This window comes from Anomaloglossus baeobatrachus, chromosome 12, assembly GCF_048569485.1.
Source record: "Anomaloglossus baeobatrachus isolate aAnoBae1 chromosome 12, aAnoBae1.hap1, whole genome shotgun sequence".
NCBI lineage: Eukaryota > Metazoa > Chordata > Amphibia > Anura > Aromobatidae > Anomaloglossus > Anomaloglossus baeobatrachus.
In genome coordinates, this window is record NC_134364.1 from 136,910,800 (window position 1) to 136,936,345 (window position 25,546).

Here is a 25,546-nt window from a genome sequence, read left to right on the forward strand (position 1 = left end):
GCGCTTTCCCCCAGCAGTGATGCATGGTCCTGATGTGTGACCTCTGTGATTCAGGGTCCGGCCCCCAGGTGGCGCTCTCCCCCCAGCAGTGATGCATGGTTCTGATGTGTGACCTCTGTGATTCAGGGTCCGGCCTCCACGTGGCGCTCTCCCCCAGCAGTGATGCATGGTCCTGATGTGTGACCTCTGTGATTCAGGGTCCGGCCTCCAGGTGGCGCTCTCCCCCAGCAATGATGCATAGTCCTGATGTGTGACCTCTGTGATTCAGGGTCCGGCCCCCAGGTGGCGCTCTCCCCCAGCAGTGATGCATGGTCCTGATGTGTGACCTCTGTGATTCAGGGTCTGGCCTCCGGGTGGCGTTCTCCCCCAGCAGTGATGCATGGTCCTGATGTGTGACCTCTGTGATTCAGGGTCCGGCCTCCAGGTGGCGCTCTCCCCCAGCAGTGATGCATGGTTCTGATTTGTGACCTCTGTGATTCAGGGTCCGGCCTCCAGGTGGCGCTCTCCCCCAGCAGTGATGTATGGTCCTAATGTGTGACCTGTGATTCAGGGTCCGCCTCCAGGTGGCGCTCTCCCCCAGCAGTGATGCATGGTCCTGATCTGTGATCTCTGTGATTCAGGGTCCGACCTCCAGGTGGCGCTCTCCCCCAGCAGTGATGCATGGTCCTAATGTGTGACCTGTGATTCAGGGTCCGGCCTCCAGGTGGCGCTCTCCCCCAGCAGTAATGCATGGTCCTGATGTGTGACCTCTGTGATTCAGGGTCCGGCCCCCCAGGTGGCGCTTTCCCCCAGCAGTGATGCATGGTCCTGATGTGTGACCTCTGTGATTTAGGGTCCGGCCCCCAGGTGGCGCTCTCCCCCAGCAGTGATGCATGGTTCTGATGTGTGACCTCTGTGATTCAGGGTCCGGCCTCCAGATGGCGCTCTCCCCCAGCAGTGATGCATGGTTCTGATGTGTGACCTCTGTGATTCAGGGTCCGGCCTCCAGGTGGCGCTCTCCCCCAGCAGTGATGCATGGTCCTGATGTGTGACCCCTGTGATTCAGGGTCCGGCCTCCAGGTGGCGCTCTCCCCCAGCAGTGATGCATGGTCCTGATGTGTGACCTCTGTGATTCAGGGTCCGGCCCCCAGGTGGCGCTCTCCCCCAGCAGTGATGCATCGTTCTGATGTGTGACCTCTGCGATTCAGGGTCCGGCCTCCAGGTGGCGCTCTCCCCCAGCAGTGATGCATGGTCCTGATGTGTGACCTCTGTGATTCAGGGTCCGGCCTCCAGGTGGCGCTCTCCCCCAGCAGTGATGCATGGTCCTGATGTGTGACCTCTGTGATTCAGGGTCCGGCCCCCAGGTGGCGCTCTCCCCCAGCAGTGATGCATGGTCCTGATGTGTGACCTCTGTGATTCAGGGTCCGGCCCCCAGGTGGCGCTTTCCCCCAGCAGTGATGCATGGTCCTGATGTGTGACCTCTGTGATTCAGGGTCCGGCCCCCAGGTGGCGCTCTCCCCCCAGCAGTGATGCATGGTTCTGATGTGTGACCTCTGCGATTCAGGGTCCGGCCTCCAGGTGGCGCTCTCCCCCAGCAGTGATGCATGGTCCTGATGTGTGACCTCTGTGATTCAGGGTCCGGCCTCCAGGTGGCGCTCTCCCCCAGCAGTGATGCATGGTCCTGATGTGTGACCTCTGTGATTCAGGGTCCAGTCTCCAGGTGGCGCTCTCCCCCAGCAATGATGCATGGTCCTGATGTGTGACCTCTGTGATTCAGGGTCCGGCCCCCAGGTGGCGCTTTCCCCCAGCAGTGATGCATGGTCCTGATGTGTGACCTCTGTGATTCAGGGTCCGGCCCCCAGGTGGCGCTCTCCCCCCAGCAGTGATGCATGGTTCTGATGTGTGACCTCTGTGATTCAGGGTCCAGCCTCCAGATGGCGCTCTCCCCCAGCAGTGATGCATGGTCCTGATGTGTGACCTCTGTGATTCAGGGTCCGGCCTCCAGGTGGCGCTCTCCCCCAGCAGTGATGCATGGTCCTGATGTGTGACCTCTGTGATTCAGGGTCCGGCCTCCAGGTGGCGTTCTCCCCCAGCAGTGATGCATGGTCCTGATGTGTGACCTCTGTGATTCAGTGTCCGGCCTCCAGGTGGCGCTCTCACCCAGCAGTGATGTATGGTTCTGATTTGTGACCTCTGTGATTCAGGGTCCGGCCTCCAGGTGGCGCTCTCCCCCAGCAGTGATGCATGGTTCTGATGTGTGACCTCTGTGATTCAGGGTCCGGCCTCCAGGTGGCGCTCTCCCCCAGCAGAGATGCATGGTCCTGATGTGTGACCTGTGATTCAGGGTCCGGTCTCCAGGTGGCGCTCTCCCCCAGCAGTGATGCATGGTTCTGATGTGTGACCTCTGTGATTCAGGGTCCGGCCCACAGGTGGCGCTCTCCCCCAGCAGTGATGCATGGTCCTGATGTGTGACCTGTGATTCAGGGTCCGGCCCCCAGTTGGCGCTCTCCCCCAGCAATGATGCATGGTTCTGATGTGTGACCTCTGTGAGTCAGGGTCCGGCCCCCAGGTGCCGCTCTCCCCCAACAGTGATGCATGGTTCTGATGTGTGACCTCTGTGATTCAGGGTCCGGCCCCCAAGTGGCGCTCTCCCCCAGCAGTGATGTATGGTCCTGATGTGTGACCTCTGTGATTCAGGGTCCGGCCTCGAGGTGGCGCTCTCCCCCAGCAGTGATGCATGGTCCTGATGTGTGGCCTCTGTGATTCAGGGTCTGGCCTCCAGGTGGCGCTCTCCCCCAGCAGTGATGCATGGTTCTGATGTGTGACCTCTGTGATTCAGGGTCCGGCCCCCAGTTGGCGCTCTCCCCCAGCAGTGATGCATGGTTCTGATGTGTGTTCTCTATGATTCAGGGTCCGGCCCCCAGGTGGCGTTCTCAACCCAGCAGTGATGCATGGTTCTGATGTGTGACCTCTGTGATTCATGGTCCGGCCTCCAGGTGGCGATCTCCCCCAGCAGTGATGCATGGTCCTGATGTGTGACCTCTGTGATTCAGGTCCGGCCTCCAGGTGGCGCTCTCCCCCAGCAGTGATGCATGGTTCTGATGTGTGATCTCTGTGATTCAGGGTCTGGCCCCCAGGTGGCGCTCTCCCCCCAGCAGTGATGCATGGTCCTGATGTGTGACCTCTGTGATTCAGGGTCCGACCTCCAGGTGGCGCTCTCCCCCAGCAGTGATGCATGGTCCTGATGTGTGACCTGTGATTCAGGGTCCGGCCTCCAGGTGGCGCTCTCCCCCAGCAGTGATGCATGGTCCTGATGTGTGAACTCTGTGATTCAGGGTCCGGCCTCCAGGTGGCGCTCTCCCCCAGCAGTGATGCATGGTTCTGATGTGTGACGTCTGTGATTCAGGGTCCAGCCTCCAGGTGGCGCTCTCCCCCAGCAGTGATGCATGGTCCTGATGTGTGACCTCTGTGATTCAGGGTCCGGCCTCCAGGTGGCGCTCTCCCCCAGCAGTGATGCATGGTTTTGATGTGTGACCTCTGTGATTCAGGGTCCGGCCTCCAGGTGGTGCTCTCCCCCAGCAGTGATGCATGGTTCTGATGTGTGACCTCTGTGATTCAGGGTCCGGCCTCCAGGTGGCGCTCTCCCCCAGCAGTGATGCATGGTTCTGAAGTGTGACCTCTGTGATTCAGGGTCCGGCTTCCAGGTGGCGCTCTCCCTCAGTAGTGATGCATTGTCCTGATGAGTGACCTCTGTGATTCAGGGTCTGGCCCCCAGGTGGCGCTCTCCCCCAGCAGTGATGCATCGTTCTGATGTGTGACCTCTGTGATTTAGGGTCCGGCCCCCAGGTGGCGCTCTCCCCCCAGAAGTGATGCATGGTTCTGATGTGTGACCTGTGATTCAGGGTCCGGCCTCCAGGTGGCACTCTCCCCCAGCAGTGATGTATGGTTCTGATGTGTGACCTCTGTGATTCAGGGTCTGGCCCCCAGTTGGCGCTCTCTCCCAGCAATGATGCATGGTTCTGATGTGTGACCTCTGTGATTCAGGGTCCGGCCCCCAGGTCGCGCTCTCCTTCAGCAGTGATGCATGGTCCTTATGTGTGACCTCTGTGATTCAGGGTCCGGCCTCCAGGTGGTGCTCTTCCCCCAGCAGTGATGCATGGTCCTTATGTGTGACCTCTGTGATTCAGGGTCCGGCCTCCAGGTGGCGCTCCCCCCCAGCAGTGATGCATGGTTCTGATGTGTGACCTCTGTGATTCAGGGTCTGGCCCCCAGGTGGCGCACTCCCTCAGCAGTGATGCATGGTACTGATGTGTAACCTCTGTAATTCATGGTCCGACCTCCAGGTGGCGCTCTCCCCCAGCAGTGATGCATGGTCCTGATGTGTGACCTCTGTGATTCAGGGTCCGGCCTCCAGGTGGCGCTCTCCCCCAGCAGTGATGCATGGTCCTGATGTGTGGCCTCTGTGATTCAGGGTCCGGCCCCCAGGTGGCACTCTGCCCCCAGCAGTGATGCATGGTTCTGATGTGTGACCTCTGTGATTCAGGGTCCGGCCTCCAGGTGGCGCTCTCCCCCAGCAGTGATGCATGGTCCTGATGTGTGACCTCTGTGATTCAGGGTCCGGCCCCCAGGTGGCACTCTCCCCCCAGCAGTGATGCATGGTTCTGATGTGTGACCTCTATGATTCAGGGTCTGGCCTCCAGGTGGCGCTCTCCCCCAGCAGTGATGTATGGTCCTGATGTGTGACCTCTGTGATTCAGGGTCCGGCCTCCAGGTGGCGTTCTCCCCCCAGCAGTGATGCATGGTTCTGATATGTGACCTCTGTGATTCAGGGTCCGGCCTCCAGGTGGCGCTCTCCCCCAGCAGTGATGTATGGTCCTGATGTGTGATGTCTGTGATTCAGGGTCTGGCCCCCAGGTGGCGCTCTCCCCCCAGCAGTGATTTATGGTCCTGATGTGTGACCTCTGTGATTCAGTGTCTGGCCTCCAGGTGGCGCTCTCCCCCAGCAGTGATGCATGGTTCTGATGTGTGACCTCTGTGATTCAGGGTCTGGCCTCCAGGTGGCGCTCTCCCCCAGCAGTGATGCATGGTTCTGATGTGTGGCCTCTGTGAGTCAGGGTCCGGCCCCCAGTTGGCGCTATCCCTCAGCAGTGATGCATGGTCCTGATGTGTGACGTCTGTGATTCAGGGTCCGGCCTCCAAGTGGCGCTCTCCCCCAGCAGTGATGCATGGTCCTGATGTGTGACCTCTGTGATTCAGGTCCGGCCTCCAGGTGGCGCTCTCCCCCAGCAGTGATGCATGGTTCTGATGTGTGATCTCTGTGATTCAGGGTCTGGCCCCCAGGTGGCGCTCTCCCCCCAGCAGTGATGCATGGTCCTGATGTGTGACCTCTGTGATTCAGGGTCCGACCTCCAGGTGGCGCTCTCCCCCAGCAGTGATGCATGGTCCTGATGTGTGACCTGTGATTCAGGGTCCGGCCTCCAGGTGGCGCTCTCCCCCAGCAGTGATGCATGGTCCTGATGTGTGAACTCTGTGATTCAGGGTCCGGCCTCCAGGTGGCGCTCTCCCCCAGCAGTGATGCATGGTTCTGATGTGTGACGTCTGTGATTCAGGGTCCAGCCTCCAGGTGGCGCTCTCCCCCAGCAGTGATGCATGGTCCTGATGTGTGACCTCTGTGATTCAGGGTCCGGCCTCCAGGTGGCGCTCTCCCCCAGCAGTGATGCATGGTTTTGATGTGTGACCTCTGTGATTCAGGGTCCGGCCTCCAGGTGGCGCTCTCCCCCAGCAGTGATGCATGGTTCTGATGTGTGACCTCTGTGATTCAGGGTCCGGCCTCCAGGTGGCGCTCTCCCCCAGCAGTGATGCATGGTTCTGAAGTGTGACCTCTGTGATTCAGGGTCCGGCTTCCAGGTGGCGCTCTCCCTCAGCAGTGATGCATTGTCCTGATGAGTGACCTCTGTGATTCAGGGTCTGGCCCCCAGGTGGCGCTCTCTCCCAGCAGTGATGCATCGTTCTGATGTGTGACCTCTGTGATTTAGGGTCCGGCCCCCAGGTGGCGCTCTCCCCCCAGAAGTGATGCATGGTTCTGATGTGTGACCTGTGATTCAGGGTCCGGCCTCCAGGTGGCACTCTCCCCCAGCAGTGATGTATGGTTCTGATGTGTGACCTCTGTGATTCAGGGTCTGGCCCCCAGTTGGCGCTCTCTCCCAGCAATGATGCATGGTTCTGATGTGTGACCTCTGTGAGTCAGGGTCCGGCCCCCAGGTGGCGCTCTCCTTCAGCAGTGATGCATGGTCCTTATGTGTGACCTCTGTGATTCAGGGTCCGGCCTCCAGGTGGTGCTCTTCCCCCAGCAGTGATGCATGGTCCTTATGTGTGACATCTGTGATTCAGGGTCCGGCCTCCAGGTGGCGCTCCCCCCCAGCAGTGATGCATGGTTCTGATGTGTGACCTCTGTGATTCAGGGTCTGGCCCCCAGGTGGCGCACTCCCTCAGCAGTGATGCATGGTACTGATGTGTAACCTCTGTAATTCATGGTCCGACCTCCAGGTGGCGCTCTCCCCCCAGCAGTGATGCATGGTTCTGATGTGTGACCTCTGTGATTCAGGGTCTGGCCTCCAGGTGGCGTTCTCCCCCAGCAGTGATGCATGGTCCTGATGTGTGACCTCTGTGATTCAGGGTCCGGCCTCCAGGTGGCGCTCTCCCCCAGCAGTGATGCATGGTCCTGATGTGTGGCCTCTGTGATTCAGGGTCCGGCCCCCAGGTGGCACTCTGCCCCCAGCAGTGATGCATGGTTCTGATGTGTGACCTCTGTGATTCAGGGTCCGGCCTCCAGGTGGCGCTCTCCCCCAGCAGTGATGCATGGTCCTGATGTGTGGCCTCTGTGATTCAGGGTCCGGCCCCCAGGTGGCACTCTCCCCCCAGCAGTGATGCATGGTTCTGATGTGTGACCTCTATGATTCAGGGTCTGGCCTCCAGGTGGCGCTCTCCCCCAGCAGTGATGTATGGTCCTGATGTGTGACCTCTGTGATTCAGGGTCCGGCCTCCAGGTGGCGTTCTCCCCCCAGCAGTGATGCATGGTTCTGATATGTGACCTCTGTGATTCAGGGTCCGGCCTCCAGGTGGCGCTCTCCCCCAGCAGTGATGTATGGTCCTGATGTGTGATGTCTGTGATTCAGGGTCTGGCCCCCAGGTGGCGCTCTCCCCCAGCAGTGATTTATGGTCCTGATGTGTGACCTCTGTGATTCAGTGTCTGGCCTCCAGGTGGCGCTCTCCCCCAGCAGTGATGCATGGTTCTGATGTGTGACCTCTGTGATTCAGGGTCTGGCCTCCAGGTGGCGCTCTCCCCCAGCAGTGATGCATGGTTCTGATGTGTGGCCTCTGTGAGTCAGGGTCCGGCCCCCAGTTGGCGCTATCCCTCAGCAGTGATGCATGGTCCTGATGTGTGACGTCTGTGATTCAGGGTCCGGCCTCCAGGTGGCGCTCTCCCCCAGCAGTGATGCATGGTCCTAATGTGTGACCTGTGATTCAGGGTCCGGCCTCCAGGTGGCACTCTCCCCCAGCAGTGATGCATGGTCCTGATGTGTGACGTCTGTGATTCAGGGTCCGGCCTCCAGGTGGCGTTCTCACCCAGCAGTGATGCATGGTCCTGATGTGTGACCTCTGTGATTCAGGATCCGGCCTCCAGGTGGCGCTCTCCCCCAGCAGTGATGCATGGTTCTGATGTGTGATGTCTGTGATTCAGGGTCCGGCCTCCAGGTGGCGTTCTCCCCCAGCAGTGATGCATGGTCCTGATGTGTGACCTCTGTGATTCAGGGTCTGGCCCCCAGGTGGCGCTCTCCCCCAGCAGTGATGCATGGTTCTGATGTGTGACCTCTGTGATTCAGGGTCCGGCCGCCAGGTGGCGCTCTCCCCCAGCAGTGATACATGGTCCTGATGTGTGACCTCTGTGATTCAGGGTCCAGCCTCCAGGTGGCGCTCTCCCCCAGCAGTGATGCATGGTTTTGATGTGTGACCTCTGTGATTCAGGGTCCGGCCTCCAGGTGGCGCTCTTCCCCCAGCAGTGATGCATGGTCCTGATGTGTGACCTCTGTGATTCAGGGTCCGGCCTCCAGGTGGCGCTCTCCCCCAGCAGTGATGCATGGTTCTGATGTGTGACCTCTGTGATTCAGGGTCCGGCCTCCAGGTGGCGCTGACCCTCAGCAGTGATGCATATTCCTGATGTGTGACCTCTGTGATTCAGGGTCTGGCCCCCAGGTGGCGCTCTCCCCCAGCAGTGATGCATGGTTCTGATGTGTGACCTGTGATTCAGGGTCCGGCCTCCAGGTGGAGCTCTCCCTCAGCAGTGATGCATGGTCCTGATGTGTGACCTCTGTGATTCATGGTCCGGCCCCCAGGTGGCGCTCTACCCCAGCAGTGATCCATGATTCTGATGTGTGACCTCTGTGATTCAGGGTCCGGCCTCCAGGTGGCGCTCTCCCTCAGCAGTGATGCAATGTCCTGATGTGTGACCTCTGTGATTCAGGGTCCGGCCTTCAGGTGGTGCTCTCCCCCAGCAGTGATGCATGGTCCTGATGTGTGACCTCTGTGATTCAGGGTCCGGCCCCCAGGTGGCGCTCTCCCCCAGCAGTGATGCATGGTTCTGATGTGTGACCTGTGATTCAGGGTCCGGCCTCCAGGTGGCGCTCCCCCCCAGCAGTGATGCATGGTCCTGATGTGTGAACTCTGTGATTCAGGGTCCAAACCCCCAGGTGGCGCTCTCCTCCAGCAGTGATGCATGGTCCTGATGTGTGACCTCTGTGAGTCAGGGTCCGGCCCCCAGGTGGCGCTCTCCCCCAGCAGTGATGCATGGTTCTGATGTGTGACCTCTGTGATTCAGGGTCCGGCCTCCAGGTGGCGCTCTCCCCCAGCAATGATGCAAGGTTCTGATGTGTGACCTCTGTGAGTCAGGGTCCGGCCTCCAGGTGGCGTTCTCCCCCAGCAGTGATGCATGGTTCTGATCTGTGACCTCTGTGATTCAGGGTCCGGCCCCCAGGTGGCGCTCTCCCCCAGCAGTGATGCATGGTTCTGGTGTGTGACCTCTGTGATTCAGGGTCCGGCCTCCAGGTGGCGCTCTCCCCCAGCAGTGATGCATGGTTCTGAAGTGTGACCTCTGTGATTCAGGGTCTGGCCTCCAGGTGGCGCTCTCCCCCAGCAGTGATGCATGGTTCTGATGTGTGACCTCTGTGAGTCAGGGTCCGGCCCCCAGTTGGCGCTCTCCCGCAGCAGTGATGCATGGTTCTGATGTGTGACCTCTGTGAGTCAGGGTCCGGCTCCCAGGTGGCACTCTCCTTCAGCAGTGATGCATGGTTCTGATGTGTGACCTCTGGGATTCAGGGTCCGTCCTCCAGGTGGCGCTCTCCCTCAGCAGTGATGCATGGTCCTGATGTGTGACCTCTGTGATTCCGGGTCTGGCCCCCAGGTGGCGCTCTCCCCCAGCAGTGATGCATGGTCCTGATGTGTGACCTCTGTGATTCAGGGTCTGGCCTCCAGGTGGCGCTCTCCCCCAGCAGTGATGTATGGTCCTGATGTGTGACCTCTGTGATTCAGGGTCCGACCCCCAGGTGGCGCTCTCCCCCAGCAGTGATGCATGGTTCTGATGTGTGTTCTCTATGATTCAGGGTCCGGCCCCCAGGTGGCGCTCTCCCCCAGCAGTGATGCATGGTTCTGATGTGTGACCTCTGTGATTCAGGGTCCGGCCCCCAGGTGGCGCTCTCCCCCAGCAGTGATGCATGGTTCTGATGTGTGACCTCTGTGATTCAGGGTCCGGCCCCCAGGTGGCGCTCTCCCCCAGCAGTGATGCATGGTTCTGATGTGTGACCTCTGTGACTCAGGGTCCGGCCTCCAGGTGGCGCTCTCCCCCAGCAGTGATGCATGGTTCTGATGTGTGACCTCTGTGATTCAGGGTCCGGCCTCCAGGTGGCGCTCCCCCCCCAGCAGTGATGCATGGTTCTGATGTGTGACCGCTGTGATTCAGGGTCCGACCTCCAGGTGGCGCTCCCCCCCAGCAGTGATACATGGTCCTGATGTGTGACCTCCGTGATTCAGGGTCCGGCCCCCAGGTGGCGCTCTCCCCCAGCAGTGATGCATGGTTCTGATGTGTGACCTCTGTGATTCAGGTTCCGGCCTCCAGGTGGCGCTCTTCCCCAGCAGTGATGCATGGTCCTGATGTGTGACCTCTGTGATTCAGGGTCCGGCCCCCAGCTGGCGCTCTCCTCCAGCAGTGATGCATGGTTCTGATGTGTGACCTCTGTGATTCAGGGTCCTGCCCCAGGTGGCGCTCTCACCCAGCAGTGATGTATGGTCCTGATGTGTGACCTCTGTGATTCAGGGTCCGGCCCCCAGGTGGCGCTCTCCCCCAGCAGTGATGCATGATCCTGATGTGTGACCTGTGATTCAGGGTCCGGCTTCCAGCTGGCGTTCTCCCCCAGCAGTTTTGCATGGTTCTGATGTGTGACCTCTGTGAGTCAGGGTCCGGCCCCCAGGTGGCGCTCTCCCCCAGCAGTGATGCATGGTTCTGATGTGTGACCTCTGTGATTCAGGGTCCGGCCTCCAGGTGGCGCTCTCACCCAGCAGTGATGCATGGTTCTGATGTGTGATCTCTGTGATTCAGGGTCTGGCCCCCAGGTGGCGCTCTCCCCCAGCAGTGATGCATGGTCCTGATGTGTGACCTCTGTGATTCAGGGTCCGGACTCCAGGTGGCGCTCTCCCTGAGCAGTGATGCATGGTCCTGATGTGTGACCTCTGTGATTCAGGGTCCGACCCCCAGGTGGCGCTCTCCCCCAGCAGTGATGCATGGTCCTAATGTGTGACCTGTGATTCAGGGTCCGGCCTCCAGGTGGCACTCCCCCCCCCCCCCCCCCCCCCGGCAGTGATGCATGGTCCTGATGTGTGACCTCTGTGATTCAGGGTCCGGCCCCCAGGTGGTACTCTCCCCCAGCAGTGATGCATGGTCCTGATGTGTGACCTCTGTGAGTCAGGGTCCGGCCTCCAGGTGGCGCTCTCCCCCAGCAGTGATGCATGGTCCTGATGTGTGACCTGTGATTCAGGGTCCGGCCTCCAGCTGGCGTTCTCCCCCAGCAGTGATGCATGGTTCTGATGTGTGACCTCTGTGAGTCAGGGTCCGGCCCCCAGGTGGCGCTCTCCCCCAGCAGTGATGCATGGTCCTGATGTGTGACCTCTGTGATTCAGGGTCCGGCCTCCAGGTGGCGCTCTCCCCCAGCAGTAATGCATGGTCCTGATGTGTGACCTCTGTGATTCAGGGTCCGGCCTTCAGGTGGCGCTCTCCCCCAGCAGTGATGCATGGTCCTGATGTGTGACCTCTGTGATTCAAGGTCCGGCCTCCAGGTGGCGCTCTCCCCCAGCAGTGATGCATGGTCCTAATGTGTGACCTCTATGATTCAGGGTCCGGCCTCCAGGTGGCGCTCTCCCCCAGCAGTGATGCATGGTCCTGATGTGTGACCTCTGTGATTCAGGGTCCGGCCTCCAGGTGGCGCTCTCCCCCAGCAGTAATGCATGGTCCTGATGTGTGACCTCTGTGATTCAGGGTCCGGCCTCCAGGTGGCGCTCTCCCCCAGCAGTGATGCATGGTCCTGATGTGTGACCTCTGTGATTCAAGGTCCGGCCCCCAAGTGGCGCTCTCCCCCAGCAGTGATGCATGGTTCTGATGTGTGACCTCTGTGATTCAGGGTCCGGCCTCCAGGTGGCGCTCTCCCCCAGCAGTGATGCATGGTCCTGATGTGTGACCTCTGTGATTCAGGGTCCGGACTCCAGGTGGCGCTCTCCCTGAGCAGTGATGCATGGTCCTGATGTGTGACTTCTGTGATTCAGGGTCCGGGCCCCAGGTGGTGCTCTCCCCCAGCAGTGCTGCATGGTCCTGATGTGTGACCTCTGTGATTCAGGGTCCGGCCTCCAGGTGGCGCTCTCCCCCCAGCAGTGATGCATGGTTCTGATGTGTGACTTCTGTGATTCAGGGTCCGGCCTCCAGGTGGCGCTCTCCCCCCAGCAGTGATGTATGGTCCTGATGTGTGACCTCTGTGATTCAGGGTCCGGCCTCCAGGTGGCGCTCTCCCCCAGCAGTGATGCATGGTCCTGATGTGTGACCTCTGTGATTCAGGGTCCGGCCCCCAGGTGGCGCTTTCACCCAGCAGTGATGCATGGTCCTGATGTGTGACCTCTGTGATTTAGGGTCCGGCCCCCAGGTGGCGCTCTCCCCCCAGAAGTGATGCATGGTTCTGATGTGTGACCTCTGTGATTCAGGGTCCGGCCTCCAGATGGCGCTCTCCCCCAGCAGTGATGCATGGTCCTGATGTGTGACCTCTGTGATTCAGGGTCCGGCCTCCAGGTGGCGCTCTCCCCCAGCAGTGATGCATAGTCCTGATGTGTGATCTCTGTGATTCAGGGTCCGGCCCCCAGGTGGCGCTCTCCCCCAGCAGTGATGCATGGTCCTTATGTGTGACCTCTGTGATTCAGGGTCCGGCCTCCAGGTGGTGCTCTTCCCCCAGCAGTGATGCATGGTCCTTATGTGTGACATCTGTGATTCAGGGTCCGGCCTCCAGGTGGCGCTCCCCCCCAGCAGTGATGCATGGTTCTGATGTGTGACCTCTGTGATTCAGGGTCTGGCCCCCAGGTGGCGCACTCCCTCAACAGTGATGCATGGTACTGATGTGTAACCTCTGTAATTCATGGTCCGACCTCCAGGTGGCGCTCTCCCCCAGCAGTGATGCATGGTCCTGATGTGTGACCTCTGTGATTCAGGGTCCGGCCTCCAGGTGGCGCTCTCCCCCAGCAGTGATGCATGGTCCTGATGTGTGGCCTCTGTGATTCAGGGTCCGGCCCCCAGGTGGCACTCTGCCCCCAGCAGTGATGCATGGTTCTGATGTGTGACCTCTGTGATTCAGGGTCCGGCCTCCAGGTGGCGCTCTCCCCCAGCAGTGATGCATGGTCCTGATGTGTGGCCTCTGTGATTCAGGGTCCGGCCCCCAGGTGGCACTCTCCCCCCAGCAGTGATGCATGGTTCTGATGTGTGACCTCTATGATTCAGGGTCTGGCCTCCAGGTGGCGCTCTCCCCCAGCAGTGATGTATGGTCCTGATGTGTGACCTCTGTGATTCAGGGTCCGGCCTCCAGGTGGCGTTCTCCCCCCAGCAGTGATGCATGGTTCTGATATGTGACCTCTGTGATTCAGGGTCCGGCCTCCAGGTGGCGCTCTCCCCCAGCAGTGATTTATGGTCCTGATGTGTGACCTCTGTGATTCAGTGTCTGGCCTCCAGGTGGCGCTCTCCCCCAGCAGTGATGCATGGTTCTGATGTGTGACCTCTGTGATTCAGGGTCTGGCCTCCAGGTGGCGCTCTCCCCCAGCAGTGATGCATGGTTCTGATGTGTGGCCTCTGTGAGTCAGGGTCCGGCCCCCAGTTGGTGCTATCCCTCAGCAGTGATGCATGGTCCTGATGTGTGACGTCTGTGATTCAGGGTCCGGCCTCCAAGTGGCGCTCTCCCCCAGCAGTGATGCATGGTCCTAATGTGTGACCTGTGATTCAGGGTCCGGCCTCCAGGTGGCACTCTCCCCCAGCAGTGATGCATGGTCCTGATGTGTGACGTCTGTGATTCAGGGTCCGGCCTCCAGGTGGCGTTCTCCCCCAGCAGTGATGCATGGTCCTGATGTGTGACCTCTGTGATTCAGGGTCCGGCCTCCAGGTGGCGCTCTCCCCCAGCAGTGATGCATGGTTCTGATGTGTGATGTCTGTAATTCAGGGTCCGGCCTCCAGGTGGCGTTCTCCCCCAGCAGTGATGCATGGTCCTGATGTGTGACCTCTGTGATTCAGGGTCTGGCCCCCAGGTGGCGCTCTCCCCCAGCAGTGATACATGGTCCTGATGTGTGACCTCTGTGATTCAGGGTCCAGCCTCCAGGTGGCGCTCTCCCCCAGCAGTGATGCATGGTTTTGATGTGTGACCTCTGTGATTCAGGGTCCGGCCTCCAGGTGGCGCTCTTCCCCCAGCAGTGAGGCATGGTCCTGATGTGTGACCTCTGTGATTCAGGGTCCGGCCTCCAGGTGGCGCTCTCCCCCAGCAGTGATGCATGGTTCTGATGTGTGACCTCTGTGATTCAGGGTCCGGCCTCCAGGTGGCGCTGACCCTCAGCAGTGATGCATATTCCTGATGTGTGACCTCTGTGATTCAGGGTCTGGCCCCCAGGTGGCGCTCTCCCCCAGCAGTGATGCATGGTTCTGATGTGTGACCTGTGATTCAGGGTCCGGCCTCCAGGTGGAGCTCTCCCTCAGCAGTGATGCATGGTCCTGATGTGTGACCTCTGTGATTCATGGTCCGGCCCCCAGGTGGCGCTCTACCCCAGCAGTGATCCATGATTCTGATGTGTGACCTCTGTGATTCAGGGTCCGGCCTCCAGGTGGCGCTCTCCCTCAGCAGTGATGCAATGTCCTGATGTGTGACCTCTGTGATTCAGGGTCCGGCCTTCAGGTGGTGCTCTCCCCCAGCAGTGATGCATGGTCCTGATGTGTGACCTCTGTGATTCAGGGTCCGGCCTCCAGGTGGCGCTCCCCCCCAGCAGTGATGCATGGTCCTGATGTGTGAACTCTGTGATTCAGGGTCCAAACCCCCAGGTGGCGCTCTCCTCCAGCAGTGATGCATGGTCCTGATGTGTGACCTCTGTGATTCAGGGTCCGGCCCCCAGGTGGCGCTCTCCCCCAGCAGTGATGCATGGTTCTGATGTGTGACCTGTGATTCAGGGTCCGGCCTCCAGGTGGCGCTCCCCCCCAGCAGTGATGCATGGTCCTGATGTGTGAACTCTGTGATTCAGGGTCCAAACCCCCAGGTGGCGCTCTCCTCCAGCAGTGATGCATGGTCCTGATGTGTGACCTCTGTGATTCAGGGTCCGGCCCCCAGGTGGCGCTCTCCCCCAGCAGTGATGCATGGTTCTGATGTGTGACCTGTGATTCAGGGTCCGGCCTCCAGGTGGCGCTCCCCCCCAGCAGTGATGCATGGTCCTGATGTGTGAACTCTGTGATTCAGGGTCCAAACCCCCAGGTGGCGCTCTCCCCCAGCAGTGATGCATGGTTCTGATGTGTGACCTCTGTGATTCAGGGTCCGGCCTCCAGGTGGCGCTCTCCCCCAGCAATGATGCAAGGTTCTGATGTGTGACCTCTGTGAGTCAGGGTCCGGCCTCCAGGCGGCGTTCTCCCCCAGCAGTGATGCATGGTTCTGATCTGTGACCTCTGTGATTCAGGGTCCGGCCCCCAGGTGGCGCTCTCCCCCAGCAGTGATGCATGGTTCTGATGTGTGACCTGTGATTCAGGGTCCGGCCTCCAGGTGGCGCTCTCCCTCAGCAGTGATGCATGGTCCTGATGTGTGACCTCTGTGATTCAGGGTCCGGCCCCCAGGTGGCGCTCTCCCCCAGCAGTGATGCATGGTTCTGGTGTGTGACCTCTGTGATTCAGGGTCCGGCCTCCAGGTGGCGCTCTCCCCCAGCAGTGATGCATGGTTCTGATGTGTGACCTCTGTGATTCAGGGTCTGGCCTCCAGGTGGCGCTCTCCCCCAGCAGTGATGCATGGTTCTGATGTGTGACCTCTGTGAGTCAGGGTCCGGCCCCCAGTTGGCGCTCTCCCGCAGCAGTGATGCATGGTTCTGATGTGTGACCTCTGTGAGTCAGGGTCCGGCCCCCAGGTGGCGCTCTCCCTCAGCAGTGATGCATGGTTCTGATGTGTGACCTCTGGGATTCAGGGTCCGTCCTCCAGGTGGCGCTCTCCCTCAGCAGTGATGCATGGTCCTGATGTGTGACCTCTGTGATTCAGGGTCTGGCCCCCAGGTGGCGCTCTCCCCCAGCAGTGATGCATGGTCCTGATGTGTGACCTCTGTGATTCAGGGTCCGGCCTCCAGATGGCGCTCTCCCCCAGCAGTGATGCATGGTTCTGATGTGTGACCTCTGTGATTCAGGGTCCGGCCCACAGGTGGCGCTCTCCCCCAGTAGTGATGCATGGTCCTGATGTGTGACCTGTGATTCAGGGTCCGGCCTCCAGGTGGCACTCTCCCCCAGCAGTGATGTATGGTTCTGATGTGTGACCTCTGTGATTCAGGGTCTGGCCCCCAGTTGGCGCTCTCTCCCAGCAATGATGCATGGTTCTGATGTGTGACCTCTGTGAGTCAGGGTCCGGCCCCCAGGTGGCGCTCTCCTTCAGCAGTGATGCATGGTCCTTATGTGTGACCTCTGTGATTCAGGGTCCGGCCTCCAGGTGGTGCTCTTCCCCCAGCAGTGATGCATGGTCCTTATGTGTGACATCTGTGATTCAGGGTCCGGCCTCCAGGTGGCGCTCCCCCCCAGCAGTGATGCATGGTTCTGATGTGTGACCTCTGTGATTCAGGGTCTGGCCCCCAGGTGGCGCACTCCCTCAGCAGTGATGCATGGTACTGATGTGTAACCTCTGTAATTCATGGTCCGACCTCCAGGTGGCGCTCTCCCCCAGCAGTGATGCATGGTCCTGATGTGTGACCTCTGTGATTCAGAGTCCGGCCTCCAGGTGGCGCTCTCCCCCAGCAGTGATGCATGGTCCTGATGTGTGGCCTCTGTGATTCAGGGTCCGGCCCCCAGGTGGCACTCTGCCCCCAGCAGTGATGCATGGTTCTGATGTGTGACCTCTGTGATTCAGGGTCCGGCCTCCAGGTGGCGCTCTCCCCCAGCAGTGATGCATGGTCCTGATGTGTGGCCTCTGTGATTCAGGGTCCGGCCCCCAGGTGGCACTCTTCCCCCAAGCAGTGATGCATGGTTCTGATGTGTGACCTCTATGATTCAGGGTCTGGCCTCCAGGTGGCGCTCTCCCCCAGCAGTGATGTATGGTCCTGATGTGTGACCTCTGTGATTCAGGGTCCGGCCTCCAGGTGGCGTTCTCCCCCCAGCAGTGATGCATGGTTCTGATATGTGACCTCTGTGATTCAGGGTCCGGCCTCCAGGTGGCGCTCTCCCCCAGCAGTGATGCATGGTTCTGATGTGTGACCTCTGTGATTCAGGGTCTGGCCTCCAGGTGGCGCTCTCCCCCAGCAGTGATGCATGGTTCTGATGTGTGGCCTCTGTGAGTCAGGGTCCGGCCCCCAGTTGGCGCTATCCCTCAGCAGTGATGCATGGTCCTGATGTGTGACGTCTGTGATTCAGGGTCCGGCCTCCAGGTGGCGTTCTCCCCCAGCAGTGATGCATGGTCCTGATGTGTGACGTCTGTGATTCAGGGTCCGGCCTCCAGGTGGCGTTCTCCCCCAGCAGTGATGCATGGTCCTGATGTGTGACCTCTGTGATTCAGGGTCCGGCCTCCAGGTGGCGCTCTCCCCCAGCAGTGATGTATGGTTCTGATGTGTGATGTCTGTGATTCAGGGTCCGGCCTCCAGGTGGCGTTCTCCCCCAGCAGTGATGCATGGTCCTGATGTGTGACCTCTGTGATTCAGGGTCTGGCCCCCAGGTGGCGCTCTCCCCCCAGCAGTGATACATGGTCCTGATGTGTGACCTCTGTGATTCAGGGTCCAGCCTCCAGGTGGCGCTCTCCCCCAGCAGTGATGCATGGTTTTGATGTGTGACCTCTGTGATTCAGGGTCCGGCCTCCAGGTGGCGCTCTTCCCCCAGCAGTGATGCATGGTCCTGATGTGTGACCTCTGTGATTCAGGGTCCGGCCTCCAGGTGGCGCTCTCCCCCAGCAGTGATGCATGGTTCTGATGTGTGACCTCTGTGATTCAGGGTCCGGCCTCCAGGTGGCGCTGACCCTCAGCAGTGATGCATATTCCTGATGTGTGACCTCTGTGATTCAGGGTCTGGCCCCCAGGTGGCGCTCTCCCCCAGCAGTGATGCATGGTTCTGATGTGTGACCTGTGATTCAGGGTCCGGCCTCCAGGTGGAGCTCTCCCTCAGCAGTGATGCATGGTCCTGATGTGTGACCTCTGTGATTCAGGGTCCGGCCTTCAGGTGGTGCTCTCCCCCAGCAGTGATGCATGGTCCTGATGTGTGACCTCTGTGATTCAGGGTCCGGCCCCCAGGTGGCGCTCTCCCCCAGCAGTGATGCATGGTTCTGATGTGTGACCTGTGATTCAGGGTCCGGCCTCCAGGTGGCGCTCCCCCCCAGCAGTGATGCATGGTCCTGATGTGTGAACTCTGTGATTCAGGGTCCAAACCCCCAGGTGGCGCTCTCCTCCAGCAGTGATGCATGGTCCTGATGTGTGACCTCTGTGAGTCAGGGTCCGGCCCCCAGGTGGCGCTCTCCCCCAGCAGTGATGCATGGTTCTGATGTGTGACCTCTGTGATTCAGGGTCCGGCCTCCAGGTGGCGCTCTCCCCCAGCAATGATGCAAGGTTCTGATGTGTGACCTGTGATTCAGGGTCCGGCCTCCAGGTGGCGCTCTCCCTCAGCAGTGATGCATGGTCCTGATGTGTGACCTCTGTGATTCAGGGTCCGGCCCCCAGGTGGCGCTCTCCCCCAGCAGTGATGCATGGTTCTGGTGTGTGACCTCTGTGATTCAGGGTCCGGCCTCCAGGTGGCGCTCTCCCCCAGCAGTGATGCATGGTTCTGATGTGTGACCTCTGTGATTCAGGGTCTGGCCTCCAGGTGGCGCTCTCCCCCAGCAGTGATGCATGGTTCTGATGTGTGACCTCTGTGAGTCAGGGTCCGGCCCCCAGTTGGCGCTCTCCCGCAGCAGTGATGCATGGTTCTGATGTGTGACCTCTGTGAGTCAGGGTCCGGCCCCCAGGTGGCGCTCTCCCTCAGCAGTGATGCATGGTTCTGATGTGTGACCTCTGGGATTCAGGGTCCGTCCTCCAGGTGGCGCTCTCCCTCAGCAGTGATGCATGGTCCTGATGTGTGACCTCTGTGATTCAGGGTCTGGCCCCCAGGTGGCGCTCTCCCCCAGCAGTGATGCATGGTCCTGATGTGTGACCTCTGTGATTCAGGGTCTGGCCTCCAGGTGGCGCTCTCCCCCAGCAGTGATGTATGGTCCTGATGTGTGACCTCTGTGATTCAGGGTCCGACCCCCAGGTGGCGCTCTCCCCCAGCAGTGATGCATGGTTCTGATGTGTGTTCTCTATGATTCAGGGTCCGGCCCCCAGGTGGCGCTCTCCCCCAGCAGTGATGCATGGTTCTGATGTGTGACCTCTGTGATTCAGGGTCCGGCCCCCAGGTGGCGCTCTCCCCCAGCAGTGATGCATGGTTCTGATGTGTGACCTCTGTGATTCAGGGTCCGACCTCCAGGTGGCGCTCTCCCCCAGCAGTGATACATGGTCCTGATGTGTGACCTCCGTGATTCAGGGTCCGGCCCCCAGGTGGCGCTCTCCCCCAGCAGTGATGCATGGTTCTGATGTGTGACCTCTGTGATTCAGGGTCCGGCCTCCAGGTGGCGCTCTTCCCCAGCAGTGATGCATGGTCCTGATGTGTGACCTCTGTGATTCAGGGTCCGGCCCCCAGCTGGCGCTCTCCTCCAGCAGTGATGCATGGTTCTGATGTGTGACCTCTGTGATTCAGGGTCCTGCCCCAGGTGGCGCTCTCACCCAGCAGTGATGTATGGTCCCGATGTGTGACCTCTGTGATTCAGGGTCCGGCCCCCAGTTGGCGCTTTCCCCCAGCAGTGATGCATGATCCTGATGTGTGACCTGTGATTCAGGGTCCGGCTTCCAGCTGGCGTTCTCCCCCAGCAGTGATGCATGGTTCTGATGTGTGACCTCTGTGAGTCAGGGTCCGGCCCCCAGGTGGCGCTCTCCCCCAGCAGTGATGCATGGTTCTGATGTGTGACCTCTGTGATTCAGGGTCCGGCCTCCAGGTGGCGCTCTCACCCAGCAGTGATGCATGGTTCTGATGTGTGATCTCTGTGATTCAGGGTCTGGCCCCCAGGTGGCGCTCTCCCCCAGCAGTGATGCATGGTCCTGATGTGTGACCTCTGTGATTCAGGGTCCGGACTCCAGGTGGCGCTCTCCCTGAGCAGTGATGCATGGTCCTGATGTGTGACCTCTGTGATTCAGGGTCCGACCCCCAGGTGGCGCTCTCCCCCAGCAGTGATGCATGGTCCTAATGTGTGACCTGTGATTCAGGGTCCGGCCTCCAGGTGGCACTCCCCCCCCCGGCAGTGATGCATGGTCCTGATGTGTGACCTCTGTGATTCAGGGTCCGGCCCCCAGGTGGTACTCTCCCCCAGCAGTGATGCATGGTCCTGATGTGTGACCTCTGTGAGTCAGGGTCCGGCCTCCAGGTGGCGCTCTCCCCCAGCAGTTATGCATAGTTCTGATCTGTGACCTCTGTGATTCAGGGTCCGGCCCCCAGGTGGCGCTCTCCCCCAGCAGTGATGCATGATCCTGATGTGTGACCTGTGATTCAGGGTCCGGCCTCCAGCTGGCGTTCTCCCCCAGCAGTGATGCATGGTTCTGATGTGTGACCTCTGTGAGTCAGGGTCCGGCCCCCAGGTGGCGCTCTCCCCCAGCAGTGATGCATGGTCCTGATGTGTGACCTCTGTGATTCAGGGTCCGGCCTCCAGGTGGCGCTCTCCCCCAGCAGTAATGCATGGTCCTGATGTGTGACCTCTGTGATTCAGGGTCCGGCCTTCAGGTGGCGCTCTCCCCCAGCAGTGATGCATGGTCCTGATGTGTGACCTCTGTGATTCAAGGTCCGGCCTCCAGGTGGCGCTCTCCCCCAGCAGTGATGCATGGTCCTAATGTGTGACCTCTATGATTCAGGGTCCGGCCTCCAGGTGGCGCTCCCCCCTGCAGTAATGCATGGTCCTGATGTGTGACCTCTGTGATTCAGGGTCCGGCCTCCAGGTTGCGCTCTCCCCCAGCAGTGATGCATGGTCCTGATGTGTGACCTCTGTGATTCAAGGTCCGGCCCCCAAGTGGCGCTCTCCCCCAGCAGTGATGCATGGTTCTGATGTGTGACCTCTGTGATTCAGGGTCCGGCCTCCAGGTGGCGCTCTCCCCCAGCAGTGATGCATGGTCCTGATGTGTGACCTCTGTGATTCAGGGTCCGGACTCCAGGTGGCGCTCTCCCTGAGCAGTGATGCATGGTCCTGATGTGTGACCTCTGTGATTCAGGGTCCGGGCCCCAGGTGGTGCTCTCCCCCAGCAGTGCTGCATGGTCCTTATGTGTGACCTCTGTGATTCAGGGTCTGGCCCCCAGGTGGCGCTCTCCCCCAGCAGTGATGCATGGTCCTGATGTGTGACCTCTGTGATTCAGGGTCTGGCCTCCAGGTGGCGCTCTCCCCCAGCAGTGATGTATGGTCCTGATGTGTGACCTCTGTGATTCAGGGTCCGGCCTCCAGGTGGCGCTCTCCCCCAGCAGTGATGCATGGTCCTGATGTGTGACCTCTGCGATTCAGGGTCCGGCCTCCAGGTGGCGCTCTCCCCCAGCAGTGATGCATGGTCCTGATGTGTGACCTCTGTGATTCAGGGTCCGGCCTCCAGGTGGCGCTCTCCCCCAGCAGTGATGCATGGTCCTGATGTGTGACCTCTGTGATTCAGGGTCCGGCATCCAGGTGGAGCTCTCCCCCAGCAGTGATGCATGGTCCTGATGTGTGACCTCTGTGATTCAGGGTCCGGCCTCCAGGTGGCGTTCTCCCCCAGCAGTGATGCATGGTCCTGATGTGTGACCTCTGTGATTCAGGGTCCGGCCTCCAGGTGGCGTTCTCCCCCAGCAGTGATGCATGGTCCTGATGTGTGACCTCTGTGATTCAGGGTCCGGCCTCCAGGTGGCGCTCTCCTCCAGCAGTGATGCATGGTCCTGATGTGTGACCTGTGATTCAGGGTCTGGCCCCCAGGTGGCGCTCTTCCCCATCAGTGATGCATGGTCCTGTTGTGTGACCTCTGTGATTCAGGGTCCGGCCCACAGGTGGCGCTCTCCCCCAGCAGTGATGCATGGTCCTGATGTGTGACCTCTGTGATTCAGGGTCCGGCCTCCAGGTGGCGCTCTCCCCCAGCAGTGATGCATGGTTCTGATGTGTGACCTCTGTGATTCAGGGTCCGGCCTCCAGGTGGCGCTCTCCCCCAGCAGTGATGCATGGTTCTGATGTGTGACCTTTGTGATTCAGGGTCCGGCCTCCAGGTGGCGCTCTCCCTCAGCAGTGATGCATTGTCCTGATGTGTGACCTCTGTGATTCAGGGTCTGGCCCCCAGGTGGCGCTCTCCCCCAGCAGTGATGCATGGTTCTGATGTGTGACCTGTGAATCAGGGTCCGGCCTCCAGATGGCGCTCTCCCCCAGCAGTGATGCATGGTCCTGATGTGTGACCTCTGTGATTCAGGGTCCGGCCCCCAGGTGGCGCTCTACCCCAGCAGTGATGCATGGTTCTGATGTGTGACCTCTGTGATTCAGGGTCCGGCCTACAGGTGGCGCTCTCCCTCAGCAGTGATGCATTGTCCTGATGTGTGACCTCTGTGATTCAGGGTCCGGCCCCCAGGTGGCGCTTTCCCCCAGCAGTGATGCATGGTCCTGATGTGTGACCTCTGTGATTCAGGGTCCGGCCCCCAGGTGGCGCTCTCCCCCAGCAGTGATGCATGGTCCTGATGTGTGACCTCTGTGATTCAGGGTCCGGCCTCCAGATGGCGCTCTCCCCCAGCAGTGATGCATGGTTCTGATGTTTGACCTCTGTGATTCAGGGTCCGGCCTCCAGGTGGCGCTCTCCCCCAGCAGTGATGCATGGTCCTGATGTGTGATCTCTGTCATTCAGGGTCCGGCCTCCAGGTGGCGCTCTCCCCCAGCAGTGATGCATGGTCCTGATGTGTGACCTCTGTGATTCAGGGTCCAGCCTCCAGGTGGCGCTCTCCCCCAGCAATGATGCATGGTCCTGATGTGTGACCTCTGTGATTCAGGGTCCGGCCCCCAGGTGGCGCTTTCCCCCAGCAGTGATGCATGGTCCTGATGTGTGACCTCTGTGATTCAGGGTCCGGCCCCCAGGTGGCGCTCTCCCCCCAGCAGTGATGCATGGTTCTGATGTGTGACCTCTGTGATTCAGGGTCCAGCCTCCAGATGGCGCTCTCCCCCAGCAGTGACGCATGGTCCTGATGTGTGACCTCTGTGATTCAGGGTCCGGCCTCCAGGTGGCGCTCTCCCCCAGCAGTGATGCATGGTCCTGATGTGTGACCTCTGTGATTCAGGGTCCGGCCTCCAGGTGGCGTTCTCCCCCAGCAGTGATGCATGGTCCTGATGTGTGACCTCTGTGATTCAGTGTCCGGCCTCCAGGTGGCGCTCTCCCCCAGCAGTGATGCATGGTCCTGATCTGTGATCTCTGTGATTCAGGGTCCGGCCTCCAGGTGGCGCTCTCCCCCAGCAGAGATGCATGGTCCTGATGTGTGACCTGTGATTCAGGGTCCGGTCTCCAGGTGGCGCTCTCCCCCAGCAGTGATGCATGGTTCTGATGTGTGACCTCTGTGATTCAGGGTCCGGCCCACAGGTGGCGCTCTCCCCCAGCAGTGATGCATGGTCCTGATGTGTGACCTGTGATTCAGGGTCCGGCCCCCAGTTGGCGCTCTCCCCCAGCAATGATGCATGGTTCTGATGTGTGACCTCTGTGAGTCAGGGTCCGGCCCCCAGGTGCCGCTCTCCCCCAACAGTGATGCATGGTTCTGATGTGTGACCTCTGTGATTCAGGGTCCGGCCTCCAGGTGGCGCTCTCCCCCAGACGTGATGCATGGTCCTGATGTGTGACCTCTGTGATTCAGGGTCTGGCCTCCAGGTGGCGCTCTCCCCCAGCAGTGATGCATGGTTCTGATGTGTGACCTCTGTGATTCAGGGTCCGGCCCCAAGTTGGCGCTCTCCCCCAGCAGTGATGCATGGTTCTGATGTGTGACCTCTGTGATTCAGGGTCCGACCTCCAGGTGGCGTTCTCCCACCAGCAGTGATGCATGGTTCTGATGTGTGTTCTCTATGATTCAGGGTCCGGCCCCCAGGTGGCGTTCTCAACCCAGCAGTGATGCATGGTTCTGATGTGTGACCTCTGTGATTCATGGTCCGGCCTCCAGGTGGCGATCTCCCCCAGCAGTGATGCATGGTCCTGATGTGTGACCTCTGTGATTCAGGTCCGGCCTCCAGGTGGCGCTCTCCCCCAGCAGTGATGCATGGTTCTGATGTGTGATCTCTGTGATTCAGGGTCTGGCCCCCAGGTGGCGCTCTCCCCCAGCAGTGATGCATGGTCCTGATGTGTGACCTCTGTGATTCAGGGTCCGACCTCAAGGTGGCGCTCTCCCCCAGCAGTGATGCATGGTCCTGATGTGTGACCTGTGATTCAGGGTCCGGCCTCCAGGTGGCGCTCTCCCCCAGCAGTGATGCATGGTCCTGATGTGTGAACTCTGTGATTCAGGGTCCGGCCTCCAGGTGGCGCTCTCCCCCAGCAGTGATGCATGGTTCTGATGTGTGACGTCTGTGATTCAGGGTCCAGCCTCCAGGTGGCGCTCTCCCCCAGCAGTGATGCATGGTCCTGATGTGTGACCTCTGTGATTCAGGGTCCGGCCCACAGGTGGCGCTCTCCCCCAGCAGTGATGCATGGTCCTTATGTGTGACCTGTGATTCAGGGTCCGGCCCCCAGTTGGCGCTCTCCCCCAGCAATGATGCATGGTTCTGATGTGTGACCTCTGTGAGTCAGGGTCCGGCCCCCAGGTGCCGCTCTCCCCCAACAGTGATGCATGGTTCTGATGTGTGACCTCTGTGATTCAGGGTCCGGCCTCCAGGTGGCGCTCTCCCCCAGACGTGATGCATGGTCCTGATGTGTGACCTCTGTGATTCAGGGTCTGGCCTCCAGGTGGCGCTCTCCCCCAGCAGTGATGCATGGTTCTGATGTGTGACCTCTGTGATTCAGGGTCCGGCCCCCAGTTGGCGCTCTCCCCCAGCAGTGATGCATGGTTCTGATGTGTGACCTCTGTGATTCAGGGTCCGACCTCCAGGTGGCGTTCTCCCACCAGCAGTGATGCATGGTTCTGATGTGTGTTCTCTATGATTCAGGGTCCGGCCCCCAGGTGGCGTTCTCAACCCAGCAGTGATGCATGGTTCTGATGTGTGACCTCTGTGATTCATGGTCCGGCCTCCAGGTGGCGATCTCCCCCAGCAGTGATGCATGGTCCTGATGTGTGACCTCTGTGATTCAGGTCCGGCCTCCAGGTGGCGCTCTCCCCCAGCAGTGATGCATGGTTCTGATGTGTGATCTCTGTGATTCAGGGTCTGGCCCCCAGGTGGCGCTCTCCCCCAGCAGTGATGCATGGTCCTGATGTGTGACCTCTGTGATTCAGGGTCCGACCTCAAGGTGGCGCTCTCCCCCAGCAGTGATGCATGGTCCTGATGTGTGACCTGTGATTCAGGGTCCGGCCTCCAGGTGGCGCTCTCCCCCAGCAGTGATGCATGGTCCTGATGTGTGAACTCTGTGATTCAGGGTCCGGCCTCCAGGTGGCGCTCTCCCCCAGCAGTGATGCATGGTTCTGATGTGTGACGTCTGTGATTCAGGGTCCAGCCTCCAGGTGGCGCTCTCCCCCAGCAGTGATGCATGGTCCTGATGTGTGACCTCTGTGATTCAGGGTCCGGCCTCCAGG